Source organism: Nicotiana tomentosiformis, chromosome 1 (assembly GCF_000390325.3).
Source record: "Nicotiana tomentosiformis chromosome 1, ASM39032v3, whole genome shotgun sequence".
NCBI classification, from domain to species: domain Eukaryota; kingdom Viridiplantae; phylum Streptophyta; class Magnoliopsida; order Solanales; family Solanaceae; genus Nicotiana; species Nicotiana tomentosiformis.
In genome coordinates, this window is record NC_090812.1 from 87970449 (window position 1) to 87993072 (window position 22624).

General features: G+C 38.6%; 1 long non-coding RNA gene across 1 annotated transcript; it reads right to left on the minus strand.

Moving 5' to 3' along the window:
* Positions 1 to 3033: 3033 nt before the first annotated feature.
* On the minus strand, positions 3034 to 6699 carry LOC104098712 (uncharacterized). The gene is made up of 4 exons (XR_011411440.1): positions 6188 to 6699; positions 5285 to 5493; positions 3758 to 5184; positions 3034 to 3642 (listed from the first exon to the last, which is right to left on the minus strand). It is a non-coding gene; the product is annotated as an uncharacterized lncRNA (long non-coding RNA).
* Between the last annotated feature and the right edge of the window lie 15925 nt (positions 6700 to 22624).

The following is a 22624-nucleotide window of genomic DNA, read 5'->3' on the forward strand; positions in this document are numbered from 1 at the left end:
TTTTGGCTTGCTCGTTGCTATTGATTCAAGTTGTTATTGAGGTTCCTGAGTTGGAATCTCCCTTTCCACTCACTCTTCTTCTAGGGGAAAATCTTCTATTGTTTTCTCATTTTCTCCCTGTGTTGGGAAAATTAATTTTCCCTCGAACTCCACCTGCTTTGAAGCACTATCAGTTTGTTTGACATCATCAATTGTCACATTATCTATTATGGCAGATTCATCAAAGGTAACATCTCTGCTGAATATAATTTTTCTTGTCTATGGATACCATAAGCGGTATTCTTTGACTCCAGAAGTAATCCTCATAAATATAGCATTCTTTGCTCTCGGATCCAATTTTGACTCTTTCACATGATAGTATGCAATTGAGCCAAATATATGTAAAAAACTATAATCTTCAGCAGGTTTTTCATACCATTTTTTCAAATGGTGTCTTGCCACCAATAGCGGCAGATGGTAAATGATTAATGAGGTGGCATGCATATCTTATTGCCTCGGCCCAAAATTCTTTGCCCAACCCAGCATTGGACAACATAAACCGAACCTTCTTCAGCAAAGTCCGGTTCAAACGTTCTGCCACTCCATTATGTTGTGGTGTATTTCTGATGGTGAAATGTCTGAAAATGCTTTCATCTTCATAAATCTTATTGAAAAGATCATTTTTTTATTCTCCACCGTTGTCTGTGCGAAGACACTTTATCTTTCTGCCTGTTTGAGTCTCTATCATCACCTTCCATTTGAGAAAAATTCCCAACACCTCATCTTTGATTTTCATAATATACACCTACTCTCACCGGGAAAATTCATCAATAAAGGTTACAAAATAGTGCTTCCCATCTAATAAAGGTGTTTTGGAAGCACTCCAAATATCAGAGTGAACATAATCCAAAATACCTTTAGTATTATGGATAATTTAACCCTTGTCTATTTCCTCTTGACACAATGCTCACAAAACTCCAAATTGCAAGTATTTACTCCTTTTAACAATCCTTGATCTGATAAAAGTTTCAAGGATTTTCCTCCAGCATGTCCCAAGCGCATGTGCCATAGCTTGGTTGCTTCTGCCTCCTTATAATTACTGGATGTCACTGTTGCTGCCCCAATAACTGTACTACCATGATAGTAGTACATGTTATTATTTCTCCGAATTTCCTTTATTACCACTAGTGCACCAGAGCATATTCTCATTATCCCATTTTCTGTAACGACTTTGAACCCCTTTGACTCTAGGGCTCCTACATAAATGAGATTTTTCTTCAATTCCGGTACGTATCAAACATCTGTTAATGTTCTGATCAATCCATCATGGTTTCTTAATCGGATTGAACCGATACCATATGCGGTAAGATGATTGTTATTTGCGGTGTGAATAACTTCATATTCTCCTTCTTGAAAATCAACGAACCAGTTCTGGTTGGGACACATATGATAGCTACAAGCTGAATCCATCAACCATATGTCACATGGTTTGAATGGCTCGGTTGTAACTAGTGAGAAATCAGAGTCATCACAATCAGCTACATTTGAATCCATGACAGCCTTCCCATTGTTAGGTTTGGCCTTGTTTTTTAACTTTGGATAGTCTTTCTTCTAGTGCCCCTTTTCTCGGCAAAAGGCGCATTTATCTTTGCTGGGTCTGGATCTTGACTTCGATCTTTTGTTCTTCATTCTCATATGGTTTTGAGAACGACCTCTCACGACCAGTGATTCTTCTTCTCAACTATTTTGTTTTCCTCTCTTTCTTTGTTCATAGTTGTATAAGGCAGAACAAACTTCTTAAAGAGATGCTTCATCATTCCCATAAAGTAGAGTTGTTTCGAGGTGCTCGTACTCATCGAGAAGTGAACTTAATAACATTAAGGCCATATCTTCATCACTAAAAGTCACGTCCATATTCTGCAAATCTGTCGCCAACTTATTAACGCTGGTGATATGATCATTCATTGTAGTACCAGGAACATATGTGAAGCGTAAAAGTCTTTTTTCATGTAAAGTTTATTTTGACTGTTTTTCTTTAAGAATTTATCCTCCAATGCATTCCACAATTTACTTGCAGAAGTTTCTTTTGTGTATGGATACTTCTGTTCTCTTGAGAGGTAAGATCGAATGGTACAACAAGAAACGCGGTTAATAATCTTCCAATCTTCTTCTCGGATATTGTCTGGTTTCTTTTCTTTTATGGCAATATCTAGCCCTTGTTGAAAAAAGACATCAAGAACCTTAGCTTGCCACATCCCAAAATGTCCTGACCCGTCAAAAATTTGAACTGCAAATTTTGCATTTGACATAATTCTTGTCATAAGCGAAGTTGCCAACGACGTATTAGTGACTCTCGATATGGACTCTTCAATTTTGTTGTCTCCGATTTTTGCTATAGATACTATTTTTTTGCTGATACTACAGAATACCAAAGTAATTCTTTTATGATGTGAAAGTTCAGACTATGCTGCAACCACAGAACATACTCAGATAGAACCTTGGCTCTGATACCAATTGTTGCGGAAGCCGAATATATAGAGAGTTAAATCACAACTACTATATCTAAAGGTAGCTAACAAATAGTAAGTGAGGCAATAATAAAAAGAACACCAGAAGTTTACGAGGTTCGGCAAAATTTAATTTTTGCCTAGTCCTCGGACACAATCAACTCAAACTTTATTTCATTCCAAAAATACAAGTAAAATACTACAAGAGAGAAAAAAGATTCAAATGCCTTAGGAGATAAGAAGGCGAGTGGGAGATATTTACAAATGAACAAAACCCTTGCTATTTATAGAAGGAAAATAACTATAATAATGTCATGCATGATATCACAATAAGTGTGATCATGCAATGTAAATGCATGAAAAAATGCATCTACTAATTTTCTTCTAAAAGGAGGCTTCCAAATGTTCACACTAGTTCACATTAATCTTGTCAAATTTAACAGAATTATTATATAAAAAAAGAATAAAATAAAAATATTTAATAATAAGGAAGGGCAAGATGAGAGGAAAAAAATAAGGTAACGACGTAACCACACCAAATCGGTCGTTCCATAAAGTGATACTTTTGATTGTTATGTAATGACGGATTTAACGATATGATACAATAAAATTTAAGTAACAATTAAAATAAACATTATATTTAAAGTAATACGATACAATACAACATGTAACAATCATCCAAACAAGTTGTAAGGCACCCGGCCGTCAACACAAAGAAAAAAAAGAAAAGTACAGTAGGATTTTGAAAACAAGCGAGAAACAGATGAAAGAAGACCTCTCTGAAACTGGGAGAGGATACTCTTATACTATATGTTAGCCGGCGTAATCCATTGGTCCATAAGGATCGAACCACTCAGCCAAAAGACCCTTTTTCCTCTTAGGATTCCAGCCCATGTCCCTGCACAACTGGTCATTGTACCAAATATGCAACGCAGCGATGCATGATCTCCTGTAGTTCTTCGAATATGAATATCTCTTCTTGTATTTATCCCATTCTTCTATGTCTTCTTCCATGACCTTGATATTAGGTAGCTTAAATTTTCCATCAAGAAGTTCTGCCAGCTATCGGCATCTTATTTCTGAGGTGTATAGATTTGCTACGCTTTCTGAGAATCCAATTATTGCCAGTTGTGGAATTCGGGGATGAATGCATTCCCTGAAAATCATCCATAATGACATTACTTTCACACAAGATGAGGTTATACACATAGATAACTCAGATTAACGTATGCAAAAGATTTCCCACCACTACACAAGGATTTAATACTCACCTATAGAGAGGAACTGCAGAATCATCTTTCCCCGCAATGAAGCCCTGGAATTTTGGTGATTCAAAAATGTGTTTGAGCTTATCAATTCCCTTGAAGCCAGTAGCGAGTATGATTAAGTCGGATTTTATTGGTTCAGCCTGACCCTCGAGCATGATGCCTTCTTTAGAGAATCCAAAGCTCTTTGCTTTCTTGAGCTTGATACTTCCTTCCCGAACTCTATCGTAAAAGCTCTCAGGCACTATAGAAATTAAACATGAACTCAATTCGTTTAAGAAACTATGCTCTGGCACCATTCCATGTTTTGCAAGCCCCAGTTTGTGTTGTAAATAACTTTCTACAAATTTTGAGAAGGCCCACCTCTGTAAAATATGAGTGAAATCAATTTAGTACTTCATGTTATAAGTTTTGTGATAGAAAAAGTAGAAATCATATTGTTGTAACTTTGAACTTATGAGTAGTAACTTTAAGATGACTTCTAATAATTTTGAGATGGATTCTATAACTTGAGAAGGAAGAATAGTAACTTTGTCGACACATGTTGCGGAGTTGTTTCAGCAGCAATTGTATTTATTTTTCTTGTTTCCTCACTTAACTTGCAGACTTGCATGTATATGTGTTAGATATCAGTCATATAGTTTGATTTTTCTGACTTATATAGTGGACATGTAACCTTAATATTGTAACTATCCAGTTAAACTCCACTTTCTTAGTTCATTTATCCTTTCGGGTGCCTAGTGGTGTCATGTAAAGAATCTTTTCTTTGCTTTTTACATGCCATTAATTACCTCCCTATCAGGTATCCGCTTTAGTATATTTTTTGTGAGTTTGGATGATCAGAGGTTGGTTGCTTGTGCAACAAGTGAATTTTACGTGATAGAGGAGTTCAATAACCTCCCTTTCCATATTGAAGGTCTTTCCAATTTAGAAAGCTACTCAGATTCTCTGTCCTTTGTTATTGAAATTCAGGAAATATATTTAGGGTATATATATAGAGCCCAATGTATCTACAATATAATGGTTAAGTTTTGAGCGAGAAATATGGCTACAGTCCACGGCCAGAAGCGAACAGTACTTAGCTTGTTTCCTAATATGTTCATCTGATCAGATCAAGAAACCTTTAGTCAATCTCATGGTGTATGGCTTTGTCTTCGGATGCATTGTCAATGTGAACGAGAAAGTATGACTAATCGTTGCTGCACATAGTTGAGTCTTTATATGAGTTAAGTTAGTCAAGAAGAAAATAATTATCAATGGTGAAAGAGTTGTGGCGAGGAGACTTAGAAGAAGGCCTTCGCCGGGTTTATGCACCATAAGTTCGGAGAATCGATTTAGGTAGAGATATGCCAAAGGGAATCCCCATGGAAAATAATCGGGAATGTTCCAATGCGGTGTCCTGGTTATTACTGTGCATGGACGTTCAATATTCCCTGCAAAATCAGTGCAAACAGAATCAAGCTGAGATATTCAAACAAACAATAAAGGGGTAGAGGGAATCAAAGTATATAGAAGATTCATAGCAGTACTTACCATTAACGATGGAGCATTCCATGGCAATGTCCATTCCTGATTTCTGGGACCCAATGACGGCTACATGTTTTCCTTTGACGAAGTTGGTTGCAATTGTGGAGTCCATTTTGGAATAATCCATTGAATGGATAACTTTACCCTCAAAAACTTCGGGACCTTTGTTTGGAGGGAATTGAGGGATATTTGGAACTTGGCTGAACTTGGTATACCTGCAGCCATGAGAGATATGCCAGCAGCTTATCCTCCATTTGATTGAAAAATTGGTCAAACCACACATTAATATTTCGTTATATGAATCTTTGTAGAAGCTTTTGAAATAGCACTCTGGCGTACAGTTATAGAGAACCGCTATGCACCTCTGCTTGGTTACAGACAATCATTATACACACTCCACTTCTTTTTAAATTGAGGTTCTATAGGGATTAGTTGTCGGTCCTCGAAGAAGAGAAATTTCAATATTGCTTTGTGTTTGAATAATGAGTTTTGCATTAGATTAGCTATTCTAGTAATTAATTATTGGGGAATTATATTAAAACAGTGTAGTAATACTACTAATTAAGTATTGGCCTGGTGGTTAGTTAAAGATCCTACAATAGTATGAAGTTGAGTCATGCGTTAATGTTTTCCACTACTAGTATATATATGCTAGAGAATGCCAGGTTACATTGCTCTAGTTGTTGTTACGTAAATACTACTGTACTAATTGACCCAAAAAATCTTTCCCTTATATGCCAAACAAACAAAACAGAATATACTTGATCATAATTTATTTTATCTTATTTTTGACGATACCAATCAAATTTTCATCATCGGACTGACACGAATGCCTAAGAGAACATTAGAATAGGGAGATAAAGAAAGAGTAGCACCCAGCGGCGTATCAACGTTTTGCTATATATATACCTGCGGGGAGGGGGTTCGAGTGTCCTGTACAGTGACGTTCCACTTCCCTTTACTGCTTAAAGGCTCGCCGGCACCGGTGCTGCCCCACAAATTCCATTGATCTCCGTCAGAGCCGCCACCAGATTCATAACTGAGGTCTGAGGCTCAACACTTTGCTATTGAACTGAATGTGGCGGAGCAAGTCGAAGTGACGAGCATACGATTCAATGTACTCCAGCACAGCTTGTTGGTCGGGGAACATATCGGTTACAGAATCAGGCCATGGAAAATCAGAGAACTGGTAAAAAGGTCTTTGCAACTTGGTACTCTCAATGGTCTTAGTCCACACACCCCCAATGCTACCCTCCGACTCAAACACTATGGGATCGAAACCTTTTGAAAGCCTGTATTTGCAGGCCAAGAGACCGATTATTGCTATCACCTGCTTCTTTCTGTGATTAGTTGCCATTGTTCTCTCCTCGATCCTTTTTCTGTAACATGCATGTGAGGATATGAATAATTTTGTTTAGGTCGACACAAACTTTGCTATAAGTAGTAATTTATTGGCACTTGTATGATTTAAAACCCGTTGTACTAGCATTTAATTAATGTGCAACCATTAACAAAATTCTGAGTTATGCAATTATCGGCACGCCAACAAGACAACAAGTAGAATATTCCTGGTAACATTATTAAGAAATCGCTGGCACCTAACATGGTATGATGGTAAGGTATGCTAATCAGAAAGCATTGCATTTAATCAATGTGTACCATTAAAATTTATGCAATTAGCCGCACGAGGACAAGTACAATATTAGGAAATTGCTGGCACCTAACGTGGTAAGGTCGGTTACCAAGGTCCTATTATTACCAGATTTTGATGCTAATCAGAAGCAGATCTCGAATTCTCTATCAGCCATGTTCCTCCCTGATATTTTTATATCTCTCCGTCTCATCGTGATTGATTCACAGCTCACCTCCTGTACATCATTGTCCTCTTTCATATCTAAGGGCCAAAGTTTATTTAGACTAAACAACCCCTAAATCATGGTTATAAAACTAAAACTCCTTTATTTTATCTTTTCCTTCTTCCACCTTTTTTGTTTCTTTGAAACCAAAAAAGTGTACTATGTTGTGTTTCTTGTAGTTGGCAATTGCCTTGTTAAAATTTTTTGTTGAAGTTAATGTGAAGAAGAAATAACGAAAAAGATAGTTTGCTGCCTAAGAAGAGCAAACTCCAAATTAGAATAGAGAATAAAAGACTAGAATAAAGGGAATGATTCGACGAAATCTCCATGGTAAGTAAGAATTTCCCAACAAGATTTTCGGATAGCTGATTTCTCTTTCCAATTTGATACTAATCCAGTAAGTGAATGTCCAGTTTAACAAAGGATAAGGGGTTATTTTAATCTAAATAAACTTGGCCCTTAGATATGAAAGTGAACAAATGTCATACAATTAGATGTGCACTGATAGAGATGGAGGGATACTATACTGGAGATGAGTCAAATCTATTTTGTGTGTTCCGCAAGTAGAAATATCAGTGTCGCATCAAAGTTAGATGCGTTTGTAAAAACGGTTACATACTACATATATGAAAGTTTTTTGTCTTAGTTACAACGACTTCTGATCTGCTTATCATGAAATTTTTTGGTCTTTGCAACTGATGTACCAATAACATGGCTAGCCATCACCGATTACAGAGTTATGGAGATAGATATCAAGCAGGAGTCGACTCAGTTATTAATCCAACAATATACACTAATTAAACTTGTAAAATTAATTGTAGAAGTATTTTAAATGGCACCCTGTCACACAGAGAACCGCTAGCACTGCTTGGGTTACAAATAATCATTATAGATGTTTTATACTTCAATACTACACAAGAAGAGGGAGTAATTTGGGTGGTGTTCAATTTTTACGTGTACTGGATTATAGAAGGACCTAGTTCTTCTATTCGTTCCTTAAACTACAGTTGCGGAATAAGTAATGCAGAAAGTAAAGAACACAAGTATTTTTACGTGGAAAACACCCGGCTCAACAGGTGGAAAAATCACGACCTACTTCCTAGTAGAATTTTTTCCAAACACTTTACTACAACTTTGAACCAACAACAAAGTTTATAACCTATTGCAAACTAAATGATTAACTCTAATCCTTGTACACGCCACAGGCTGTTGCGACTACTTCAAGTTAACTGTAACTTGAAAGATATAACTCAAGTACCTAATACAATTGCTTCTATAGAAAAGCTGAAAGGTACAACTCAAAAGCTCATACTACAATTGAACTAGAAGTAAAGACAGACACATGGAGCTGGTTCTTCACAGGAATTGCTCACAAAATGCCTTGCTATTTTGCTCTCAATTCTTATTTAATTTCAGCATGTGTACGTTACCTGTAAAAGAGAATAAACTGATATTTATGGAGCTAGTCAAATAAGGATTAACTAGAGACATGATGATTTACTCTTCATTGGTGGAAGAGTTCTAGTTAACTTTAATTACTAAGTCTTTCCTTAAACATGTTTCAATGCAGCTCAACATCACGTATAATGTCATCGAAAAGCATACTGTATCTTCCCCCTTGGCATCATCAAAAAGTTGCATGATTAAGTTAAGTAACCAGATTTTAACAGATATTACTCATGGCTACAGGGGCTACTTCAAATGCAATCATGGATTCAATTTTTCCCTTTTCAATCTAAGAATATTAGCCATCTAAGAAACATCAACAAACAATTAGAGCAAAACCAGTGAATTTCATTGATTGATAAGATTCTACCACAAAGCATAAGAAAAACTAAAAACACAGAACCATGAGCAAAAGCATAGAAATCCCACTTGGGTCACTAGTTACACCTGGGCTAGGAATGGCTTAGGACTGGGAAGAACCAGATTCTTAGTTCTTGGCTTGAAGCAGCTTCAACATATATTGAAGAATGTCATTATTCTTCTCTTTCTCCTTTGCAAGCTCAGACTTGAGAGAGTCTCTCCTAACCTCAACTTTAGCCAACCGTTTCTTCACCCTTTTAGTCTCAGCATCCTTATCCCCACCCTCCTGCTCTAGCGCTCTAATCTTGTTGTTCTTAGGTACCCTCTTGGATGAACCAGGTTCTTTGGGCGCAGTTTGGAGTTGGTAGTCACAATCAATCAAAGTTTCGGCCCCAAAGAACTCTTTACTAGTACAAACATCCTATTTCTTGGGGGAAACCTCAAAGGAGGCAACCACAACAGTTATGATAAAGCCATAGGGGATGGCACGAGTCTTGGTGCCACAAACAACCCTATGAAGGAGCTAGATTATGGACCCTGACCAATTGATTTGCTTCCCATTGTCAAATGGATTGGCAAAACACAAACTGTTATGCTCCAAAAGTACTATTCTGAAAATCTATCTTGATAAACGTGAATTTCAAAAGAAGCAGTTGTTAGATATTTGTTCTGATTTTCTTACCATATTTGATTTTCTTATCCATTTACCATAATTGAGTTTTCCTTTTTTAGAAGGAAATTATAATTCTTCCTTATTTGGCTGGTCCCTTGTCTTGGAGGAAAATCTTTAGACTTCTATAAATTGAGGATTCTTTCTTCTCATTCAGTAGCATCCACAATGTAGCCATATGGGGTTTGAGAGTCATGTTTAGGGGTAGAATTTCGGGACAAGTGTTTGCTTGCTACTTGTGTTTGCCTCTTCGTGAGGTTATTCTCTCGATATTTTGTACTCTCTTTTATATAATGGATTGTTCATCTTTATCTGCGGGCATAGGTCAATTGACCGAACCACGTTAAAAGTTGTGTCTCTTTTGGTATATTTCTTTTTTGTTGTCTGATTTATCGTCGTTCAAGGTTTTCTTTACTAGCTTCCGCATGATACCTGATTATTTCGATCCTAACAAATGGTATCAGAGTAAGGTCATCTTGGCGGATTTAGTTCTAGCCGTAACCTTATTTGACGATAATCATGATTTCTGTTTGAGAAATTTGACCCGAGTGCTACGCACGTTGAGACAAAATTTGTGGTGGAGATTTGGAGATGCGACATGTTGAAGGTTATGTGAAGAAGGTGGATCAAGTTTATTTTGTCAGAAAATTCAGGCAGGGGGAGAATTGTTATGTGTTTGTTCTGATTTTCTTACCATATTTAGTTTTTCTATCTCTTGAAGGAAAGTGCAACACATTTACCATAATTGGATTTTTTATTTTTAGCAGGAAATTATAATTCTTCCATATTTGGCTAGTCCCTTTTCTTGAAGAAAAATGTTTTGACTTCTATAAATTGAGGATCCTTCCTTCTCATTCAGTAGCATCCACAATGTAGCCATATGGGATTTGAGAGTCATGTTTAGGGGTAGAATTTCGGAACAAATGTTTGCCTACTACTTGTGTTTGCCTCTTCATGAGGTTATTCTCTCGATATTTTGTACTCTCTTTTATATAATAGATTGTTCATCTTCATCTGCGGACGTAGGTCAATTGACCAAACCACATTAAATGTTTGTGTCTCTTTTGGTATATTTCTTTTTTGTTGTCTGATTTATCGGCGTTTAAGGTTTGCTTTACTAGCTTCCGCATGACACCTGATTATTTCGGTCCTAATAACAGTTTGGCCAACGGGCTCTTAGATGAGTTATAAATGTAAATTGTTAGTAGTAATTGTGCAGGGAGCATTTGCGATCATACATTGACTACAGTTTCTATAAAATAGAATAGTGGAAAAGATATAGTGAGAAATAGGATCTCACATACTTTTTTCCCTTGGTTACATTGTTGGATGTCCCAAGGAAAATTAACACTTCCTTTTTTCAACAAAATGAACACTGTTTAGATTTATCAAAAGGGGAAGGAAGTCGATCTTTTCGAAACAAAAAGTATAGCAAATTTAAAATGCTAGCCTTATTGTTCAAGGTTAATGAACAAGAATATAACACACCGTTTCGAAGATCCATCTGATATTCTTGTGCCATTGAGTCTACACAAATTGTTTGTCATTCAGTAGAGATTCATAAGCTGAGCCAGCATGAACGTCCATCCAGTATAAATCAGGGCTTTCAAAGGTGAATCACAAGCTTATTGTGCGAATGCTATGATAAAAGAGTGACAATCTAAGGCACTCGGCCATCAACACGAAGGAAAATAAGAAAAATACAATAGAATTTTGAGTACAAGCGAGAACAGAGGAAAGGAGACCTCTCTAAAGTTGGCAGAAGAGGACCTGATGATACTCTTATACTCGTTAACCGGTGTAATCCATTGGTCCATAAGGGTCGAACCACTCAGCCAAAAGACCCTTTTTCCTTTTAGGATTTCATCCCATGTCCTTGCATAGTTGGTCGTTGTACCAAATATGCAATGCACAATTAGTCTTTCAGCTGGTCGTTGTACCAAATATCTCCAAGCGCCATTTTCAGCTGCTTCTCAAGAGTAAACCCTAGTCTTTCAGCTACACGCTACAATTAGACAATTTACCACAAAATTATGAAATTGAGGTAATGAGAGTAAAGACTAGCTTGAGAACTACATTCGATCTACTTCGGTGGCTCTGATACTATGTTAGCTGCCATGGATCTGAAGATTGAGCTCGAGAAAGAAGACATGCAAGAGAAGGCAACACTCAGAGGATGAGAGAAAACAGAATCTGTTATTGAGAAGAAAGTGATACAACTGTGTATCTGTACATGAGTGTACTGTGTATTTACAAAGCTATAGTATAACTACCTTCTAACACTGTACTAACTATTTAACTTACTTCTAACTACAGTCTACAGTTACATTTCTAACTATAGTTAACTTATCAGCTTGCTTTATTAACTCTAGTCAACAATTACTTTCATATGAGATGAGGTTATATACATTTATATGAATGTGTGCCTACAATGAAGTCTTGAAATCTTGGTGATTCAAAAATGTGTTTGAGTTTATGAATTCCCTTGAATCCAGTAGCGAGTATGACTAAGTCGGATTTTATTGGTTCAGCCTGACCCTCGAGAACGATACCTTCTTTCGAGAATCCAAAGCTCTTTGCTTTCTTCAACTTGATACTTCCTTCCCCAACTCTATCATAGAAGCCCTCAGGCACCATAGAAACTCAATTAAACATGAACTCAATTCATTTAAGAAACTATGCTTGTCCTGGTGAGTTTATACAGACCAATTTTAAGCAACCAGACCATTTTTACCACAAGCACTCAGTTAACTTGTCCTGGTGAGTTTATACAGTTTCTGAGCTGCCCAGGACACACTAAAATTTGGTTCATAATAATACTTATGCGCTAAATTGAGACATGCTTTTGTCGTTTGTACAGCCAATACTGCTTCTGAGATGAGGTCAGGGACATGGAGGTGGAATATCATCCTGGTTGCTTGTTGGGACCAAACACACTCACGCAAGTATACGTGGTCGTCAAGTAATAGAGTAGTGAATAGAGTATCGTTCCCACGAGGACTTACAATTATCTTTTGACTAATTCAAACTCAAACAGCTTATCAATTCAAGCGATTCCTTATAAAATAGATAATTGTCTAATTTACTACCTAAAGACTATCAAGTAATGGAATACCAGAAATCAACACAACACTTAAATAGTTTTAAATAACAATCAATGGGAGATAATATTTCAGGGTCACGGGTTATTTAACAATCATGTTGCATTCTTAGCTTAAAATAACTAATTGATTTATCTGGATTGTTGGTTCACAGGGTTGATATTACTCATAAGAGTCTGTCGAGCCCTTACTAGCCTATTTAAGCTAACTTAATACATATATGTCTATGGAATTAAACTTAACAAGAACGCATTTACAATTCCTGTATTGCAACCGAGCAAGGCAATTAGGTATATGTCTATCCCAATTGCGAATCCTTTCCCCTATGCTCGGGTTTAAGAACTTGCTCTATTTAATTCTATATGCAATCTAGAGTTCCCACTTTCGAGTTCAACTCTAGATTCATAGATAATATTTCACTGTTAGCTACTCAGCAAAATAATTAAAAACATAATTAAATAAACAACCCAATATGATAAAATCAACTTCGTCAAATTATACTTCAAACATCAACATTCATGTATACCCATGACCCTAGAACAATAGGGTTCTTAGCCACTCATATTCAGGCAATCATCCAAAATCCAAAATTCACAAGAGTACATAAGAATCAATAAAAGAAAGAGAGAATAGGAACTTCAAGACAAATTCCGTGGTTTCAGAACTTTGTTGTAGGTTTTTTTTTTCCCTTCCAATATGTTAGATAACCTAAAGGAGGCGTTTTTGGCTTATATATTGCGTACAAAAGTCGTGGGCCAAAGCTCTCCTATTCCTAGTCCAAATCGGCTTCAGGGATTGATGCTAAGGTGGATGCGACACATCCACCTCGTCCTCCATTTCAGTTTTGCCTGTGAGGGTGGATGCGACGCATCCACCTCGTCCTCTACTTCTCAGCTTTTCATGCGAGGGTGGATGCTTCGTATCCACCCTTTGTTCCTCCATCTCAGCTTTGCCCAGGTGCGGATGCTAAGGCGGATGCTATGGGCCGACTTCACTGCTAAGGGTGCACGAAATATGATGTTTTTCTAGATTGGATGCGACGCATCCAATCTCTCTTCCTCTACCTAGAGCACCTTTTCTTCATATTTTTGCACTCCAAACACCCTAATTTACCCCACACAACTCAATTAGTCATAAAACCAATAATTAAACCATGCTGGGCATTTTAAAGATCAAATAACATCAAGACGCGGTTAAAACATGGGTAAAGTAATATCAACACATATCGAAATATGCCAAACATCACTACCCCACACTTAAACCTTTGTTCGTCCTCGAACAAACCATCCTATAGTAGACGAAACAAAATTAAGCTCTTATCATTCAAAGCACACTGCACCTATAACCATGGTTATTTGCACAATTAGGCTCTAGACTATGCATCACATACACTTCCCTTTACTTATGCCCTTCTTTAAACATATTCGAACAAAGACAACATGCTCACAACAACCCTAACCTCAAAAACCGACTCAATGTCACAATGCACTCATGGCTTGAACACCCAACATCATAGAGAAGTCTAATAACGTTACCTATCCCTCATGAAATCATGTGCCCTCACAACAAGAACAAGTGAGCTAGTTCAATCCACACATTCGAATTTCATGATCAAATATATTTTAATGGCTCACATATATCAAAGAAAATCGCTCACTCTCACAAAGAAGTCACATGCATGCAATTGGTACCATAGACTTGCCCTTAATGTAAATCTCTACTAATGTAAGCTCGCTCGATCTAAAATCAATTAGGACTTTTTCATGGTTGTAATGTGGGCTAAGGGAAAGGTAGGATATATTTTAGGAATAGTGACTCAACCTCCTAAGCACTTTAACACATCATCAAATAACTTAAGCGCAAATTCTTCAACACCACTTCAATTTCACAAATAATATCACCCCAACAATATTTCCTCTTTCTTTAAGCGCTACTTTAATTCAAACCCACTAGCAAGAACAAGACAACAATTTATTCATCTATATTTTTTTTTTCTTTTTTTTCAGATTTTTCTCTTCTTTTTTTTTTCAATTTCCGCTAGTGGTGTATTATTTTACAAAATAAGTGCACCCTTCTTTCTTTCATTGGTTCCACTCAAAAGTCACCCCACACTTAGTCCCTTCTTACTTCTTTTAGCGCTCATCTAACAATTAAAGTGCTTTAAGAGGTAAAGGATCAAAACAATGTCAATTAAGAATAAAAAGGGTATAGGCTTGTAATGTGGGTACCAAATAACAGGTCTACAGGCTCAAAAGGGTTAACTAGGGATAGATTTTATTTGTGATAAGCAATAAGCTCAAAACGATCAAAGAAAGCCTAAAATCATTTTCCAAACCGAGCATCACCTAAAATTTCGCTTCAACTCACATACCGGGCAAATTCTAAACACAAGTACAATACATGGGCAACACAAAAATCTCACCACACATGGCACATGACTCACTAAGGACGGCCCCATTCCGACTCTCAAACAATGCAAGTATTCACGGAGCCACGAGATATTGAGCATTAAGCGCAAAGTGAACACAAGTCAAGAAAACGAGAAATAGGTGCCACAAAACATGCTATCCAATTTATAAAGGCTTCATGATCAATTTTAAAACATAGGAAAGGCACTACATATGCCAAAGCCCGAATATGCTACTATCAAACAAGTCAAGAGCCCCTATGAATCTCATATTTCTTTCTCCATTTATTTTCTAAACTCTAATCTATTCTCAAAGAAAAAATTTTTTTACTACCCGGTTCAAAATACATCCTATGGAAAAGAACCGATGCACAAAAAAAAAATCACAGGGGATTATTACTACCAACACAAAAATTTTACTAATTACTCAAGGCTACTACTCAAATTTTTTTTTTTTAGTTTTCTGTCAATCTCCTAATACTAAACTAATTTCAAGAATCAACTGAGAGTTACTCCATATAGATGAATTTACTATTATTACATGCCATTAATCCAGTGAATATTATAGCCCCCAACAATCAAATTGTAACAGTTTAGTATATTTATCTATACAAAAAATATGAATAACCTCCACCCCACACTTAGAACTGTGCGTTGTCCCCAATGCACACAAATAAGGTAAAGTAGGGTGAGAAGAAACTCCCTCAAGTCAAGGTGGAGGGCTCATCCGCAGTATGTGGAAGAGCATCTGCATCCATGGCATTCATCAAGACCCCCTCCGGCCTTGCAACATCATCCTCACGCATAGGGAGAGCTGTCATTGTCCTATTATCACCAACTGGAGCTGATTCTGTAGCAGGTGGTACATCGACCTCAGTAGGCCTGGTATGTGGAGCCTCAGGGACTATAGGAGGAACAGGAGTGGATGGTCCGGCAGTGGACGATGCAATCAGCTATGAGATATCTATATCTGCACGTTGAACCAGAGCTCTGAGGAGTAATGATATCTCCCTCATCATCGTGGCCTGCTCAGTCTGGACTCAGCTTAGATCCGCACGAGTCTGACTCAACTCATCCCTGGTGGCACTCAACTCGACACGAGTCGCTATTAACTCAGCCCTGTTCTCTTGCATATCTGCTTGCATCTGCTCAAATAACTGTTGAATGGTGAGCTTAGAAGACCTTTCCTTGTTCGGCTCTAGAACATGAGTGACATCGTATGGTCCTGGAGCTTTAGCCTCAATGTCGTCATTCTCCTTGTCCCATAGTACTCCTATCTCTGTCAAGAAAGCCGATATGGTATTTGCAAAGAACAGCCTCCACTTGTAATTCATCCTGGTGTGCTGCATTTGATCATGCATGATGGCTCCTAAGTTTAGCGGTATCCCCTCCAATAAAGCATACAATACTAGTGCGCGGTGACGAGGGACATCAGTTTTGTGTTGGCATGGCATCAGGCGGTTGCATATGAAATTTAGAGCCACACGTGCTAACGCACTCATGAATTCCTTGGCTATAGAATGGTACTCCATACTCCCATGCTTCTAATTTGCATCCTTCCTGGTGGGGCATAGGACAGACTTAATGTGTGCATAATCTGGTGTTTTGCATATGGAGTCAAACCTATCTGTTAGTGTGTGTGGCACCCCTAAGAAATTATTCAGAGCTTCAGCTGACACATTAATATCTACCCCTCGTATTCTCACAATGTTGCCCCTATCGTGACGCCAATTGGCGTAAAGCTCTCTAACAATAGTGAGGTTGGCTTTGCTGTGACCCTTCAAGATGGGTCCCCATTGTTGCACCTCGCGAATTGATTTTAGAAACTCTGGGTACTTTTTCTTAAGTGTTCCGATGTTGATCGGCTTTTCTAGAATGTACTTCTTTGAACCCAGTATCTTATTATAGGCTCGGAATGCCTTCTCATTAACAAAGTTCTTCTCCCAAGCAACTCGGTCTATGGGTTCACCCTCATCTTCATCACTCATGTCGACATGTAGAAGGTCATTATCCGAATCGGATTCGGACTCAGATTCTGCAGTAATCTTCTCCTTTCCCTTATCAGTCGGATCACTCTTTTTGGAGGCTTTTCTCTGGTATGTCACAGGCTCTCTTATCTCTATCCCTTTGCTTGGTGGATTTAATGATGTTTTTGTAATACCCTTCTTCACTGTCCTCCTGACTAATGGTTCCTCTTCTTCTTGCTCTGAATCATCACTTAACTGCCTAGGCTGCAGTTCCTTTTCCTTCTCCATCCGCTTCCTTTTTTTCTGTGGATTTGGGGCACTGCTGCCTTTCCGGTAGGCTTTTTGGGCGGTTGCTTGTTATTATCTTTGTCTTGTTGCTTGGATGGTTTACTCGTTGCTGCCATTTATGAACCTAAGTACCTGCAATGCAAAGAAATCAACAATTAGCGTATAAAACAGTGAAGTTCAGCTCTAAAACAGTTGCAACAGCTTGCACTACCAATTATTCGCAGAGTCATGCCATTCAATACTTCATGAAACTATAGCTCATGGCTATATAGATATCATTATGCCCAACATGAGGTTTATCCGAGCGACGCTCACTAACCATGTTCAATTTCACATAGCACCTCACTCGACCCCACACTTATTCTCACGACATATCATTACGCATAGCGCTCACACAATGTAAATCGAGTAACACTTTATAATTCAAGATGTCTAGCATGTGCCGGATGTTCAATTCATTTAGACAATATATCATAGGCTCAGAACATTGCTGTACACAATCAACACAAACAACCTCACACTTATACACAAGCATATACCAATGTTGCTCGGTTACTCAGACTTCACCGGCGCCCAAATTTACCTCACGGGCAATTCGTCGAACATGTGATATGCAACAGTTGTGCCTAGTTCATTCTATTAGTTGGGTAATGCGACTACCCTCCCGAAATTAACGAGATGAAGGGAATTATAGTTTATCATCTCGCAACCATTACAACTAACAAGAACGACAGCCCTAAACCTCAGGCTTTTTCAGTTCCTCTCTTAATCACATGTGTGATATTTGAAATTGGCAAAACCTAACTTGTTGCTACCATTGAGAGAGGGAAGAGAGGAGAATTAGGAGAGAAGAAAAAGAAAGAACGAAGAAGATGATGCATACCTGTCGCGTTTGAATGCGTCGCAATTGGGATTAAAGAAAGAACGAGGAAGACGGGCTTTTTATGTTAGGGCGTCGTGTTTGTTTTTATGTTTGAATTTTGTTTTTGGCCTAAGATGTGTTAAAATATAGCACTTACCTGTGCGTGCGAGCTTGGACTCGACGTATCCCCTCTGCTTTCCCCAAAAATTGGTTCGACGCGATGCGGACGCGATAGGCAGACTTCACTGCCTTGAGCAATTGGTCCGTCAAATTTTTTATTTTTTTATACATACAAGATCTAATTCCTACAAAACAATGAACTAACTAACTTGGGTGGCCTCCCAAGAAGCGCCTGATTTAACGTCGCGGCACGACGCAACACGTTCTTCATGCCTCCACTAAATCCATCGAGGTCTTGTGACGTGCAATGTCACCACCCCAATAGTGTTTTACTCTCTGGCCATTTACCAAGAATGTCGCATTGGAACCCGTATCACGCAATTCTACCGCACCATGAGGTTTCACACTAACCACTTTAAACGGACCCGACCATCGAGATTTAAGCTTTCCTGGAAAAAGCTTTAGCCTTGAATTAAACAAGAGAACTTCTTGACCTGGCTCAAACTCACGATGTTTGATGTGCTTATCATGCCACCTTTTGGTCTTTTCTTTATATAATTTGGCATTTTCATACGCATGCAATCGAAACTCATCAAGCTCATTGAGTTGTAGCAATCTCTTCTCACCGGCCAAGTCCATCTCCATATTTAGCTTTTTAATCGCCCAATATGCTTTGTGTACAAGCTCGACGGGAAAATGGCATGCCTTCCCATAAACCAACCTGTACGGAGAAGTACTTATGGGGGTCTTGTATGCAGTGCGATACGCCCATAATGCGTCATCCAGCTTCCCGGTCCAGTCCTTTCTATTCCCACTTACTGTTTTTTCCAAAATCTGCTTTACCTCTCTGTTGGAAACTTCTACTTGACCACTCGTTTGGGGATGATAGGCAGTGGAAACCTTGTGCTTAACTCCATATTTTGCAAGAATATTATTCAGCAATTTGTTACAAAAGTGAGTTCCCCCGTCGCTTATCAACACTCTTGGAGTCCCAAAATATGTGAAGATGTGCTTCTTTACAAAGCTTACCACTACCTTTGCGTCATTAGTAGGAAGAGCAATGGCCTCCACCACTTAGAAACATAGTCTACCGCCACCAAGATGTACATGTGCCCATTAAAATATGGGAATGGTCCCATGAAATCAATCCCCCAAACATCAAAAAGCTCTACTGCCAGAATATTTTGCAAGGGCATCTCGTGCTTCCTCGTGATAGTTCCGGTTCTTTGGCATCTATCACAATTTTTAACAAAGGCATGTGCATCCTTAAACAATTTTGGCCAATAGAAACCTGATTGTAGCACTTTTTGGGCGGTTCTATCCCCATCATGATGACCTCCATTTGGCGAAGCATGGCAGTCATGCAGTATAGCATTCATCTCTTCCTCAGGAACACACCTTCTCACCAACTGATCTGCGCACTGCCTATATAAGAATGGCTCATCCCACATGTAGAGCCTTACATCATGTAAGAATCTTCTTCTATTGTCAGGTGTCAATTCTAGTGGCGACACCCCACTTGCAATAAAATTCACATAATCTGCATACCATGGGGCTTCACCTGAGGTGACTGCTAATAATTGCTCATCAGGAAATGTTTCTTTGATTGACCCTCCTTCAACTACATGGTTCCGACTTTCTAATCTGGACAAATGATCAGCCACTTGATTTTCTGTCCCTTTTCGATCTCGGATCTCTAAGTCAAATTCTTGCAAGAGGAGGACCCAACGAATCAGCCTCGGCTTGGCGTCTTTCTTTTCAAACAAGTATCTGATAGCTGAATGATCTGTGTAGACGATGACTTTGGTTCCCACTAGATAGGATCTGAACTTGTCAAACGCCCACACCACTGCAAGCAACTCCTTTTCAGTAACTGTATAATTCATTTGAGCTGGATTCATAGTTTTTCTCGCATAATAAATGGAGTGAAAGGTTTTATCCCTCCTTTGCCCCAAAACCGCTCTGATTGCTATGTCACTTGCATCGCACATCAACTCAAATGGTTGTGCCCAATCTGGGCCAATGATAATTGGTGCAGTCACCAATCTTCCCTTTAGCTCCTCAAATGCTTTCAGACATGCATTATCAAACTTGAAGGTGACATCTTTCTCTAGAAGCCTGCACAAAGGAGAAGAAATTTTCGAAAAATCTTTAATGAAACGACGATAAAAACCTGCATGACCCAAGAAACTGCGAATGCCTTTGACGGATGTCAGTGGGGGCAATTTTTCAATCGTCTCCACCTTTGCTTTATCCACCTGTAGACCATCTTTTGACACCTTGTTCCCCAAAACTATACCTTCACGTACCATGAAATGGCATTTTTCCCAGTTTAGCACCAAGTTCGTCTCTTCACACCTAGCAAGAACTTTATCAAGGTTCATCAAACAACTATCAAAAGAACATCCAAACACAGAAAAATCGTCCATGAATACTTCTACAAATCTTTCAACCATGTCAGTAAAAATAGCCATCATACACCTTTGAAAAGTCGCAGGTGCATTACAAAGACCGAAGGGCATTCTCTTGAACGCATACGTGCCATAAGGACATGTAAATGTAGTTTTCTCTTGGTCCTCTGGGGCTATAGCAATCTGATTATACCCCGAATAACCGTCCAGGAAACAGTAGTATTCCTGGCCAGCTAACCTATCAAGCATTTGGTCAATAAAGGGAAGGGAAAGTGGTCTTTCCGGGTGGCATTGTTCAATTTTCTATAATCTATGCAAATTCTCCATCCAGTGACAGTTCTTGTAGGAATTAAGTCATTATTTTCATTAACTACTACAGTCATCCCCCCTTTCTTTGGCACACATTAAACGGGGCTTACCTATTTACTTTTTAGTCGGCGTTGATGCTCTACACTTGGCTTGTGTCCGTCCTCCATGAGGATTTTGTGCATGCAGAAAGCTGGACTAATGCCTTTAATGTCAGACATTGTCCACCCAATTGCTTGCTTGTGCTCACGTAGCACCCTTAATAGCTTTTCTTCCTGCAATTTAGACAAGTGAGAAGAAACAATAACAGGTAAAGTGTCAGAACTACCCAAATAAGCATATTGAAGGTGAGGGGTAGGGGTTTAAGCTCCAATTTTGGAGCTTCTTCAATTGACGGCTTTGGAGGGGGGCCACTTGGCCTATTCAGGGGCTCAAACGGGTGTATTCCTTGCATGTAAGCACATGATGCATCTAGGATATGCATCATTTTTTCAACCTCATCATCAATCATCAAGCTATCAAACAACATGATTGCTTTTTCTAGAGAGTCATCTAGATATACACGCGTGTCGAGAAGTTGCGCATCCACCTCCACAACAGATATCATAGAGAGCTCCTCATAGTGGCGGGGAAGTTGGATTGCTTTGTAGACATTGAAGACTGCTTCCTCATTGTCCACCCTCATAATCATTTTCCCTTCTCTCACTTTAATTATTGCATCACCAGTAGCCAAGAGAGATCATCCTAATATGATTGGAACTTGTTCATCAGCCTCGAAATCTAGAATAATGAAGTCAGCTGGGAAGATAAATTTCCCAATTTGCAGCAGCACATCTTCAATCACTCCTTTGGGGTAGGCTATGGACCTATCAGCTAATTGCAACATCACAGTGGTTGGTCTCGGAGCTCCCAGACCCAATTGCTTAAACAAGGACAAAGGCATCAGATTTATGCTTGCACCCAAATCACAAAGAGCACGACCCACATCAATATTACCGATTCGCACTGGAATGGTGAAGCTGCCAGGATCCTTAAGCTTTTGGGGAAGCTTGTTTTGGACCCTTGATGTGCACTCCTCAGTAAGTGCAACCGTCTCGAACTCAGTAAATTTCCTCTTGTGAGCCACTATATCTTTTATGTACTTAGCATACTTTGGAATTTCACGAAGTACATCCACTAATGGAATATTTAATTGAACCTGACTCAACATAGAGAGAAATTTGTTGAACATGCGATCGTCATTCTTTTTCTGCAATATCTGGGGGAAAGGTGATGGTGGCCTTGTAGCCTTCATTCGCTCTGAACTTGCATCATTTTCCTTAGATTCGTGTATTGCCTTAGGTGTCAGCTCCCCTTAGGTATAGATTTTTCCTTTCTCTTCTTTGGCACTTCCTCTAGTTCCCTCCCGTTTCTAAGTGTACCTGCATTAACTTGAGGGTTCTTCTCTGTATCACTGGGAAGGGAGCCTGTAGGTCTAGTATTTTGATTTGCTGCTAACTGTCCCATTTGCCTCTCAAGATTTCTGAAATCGGTCTTGAGCTGTTGATTGTCT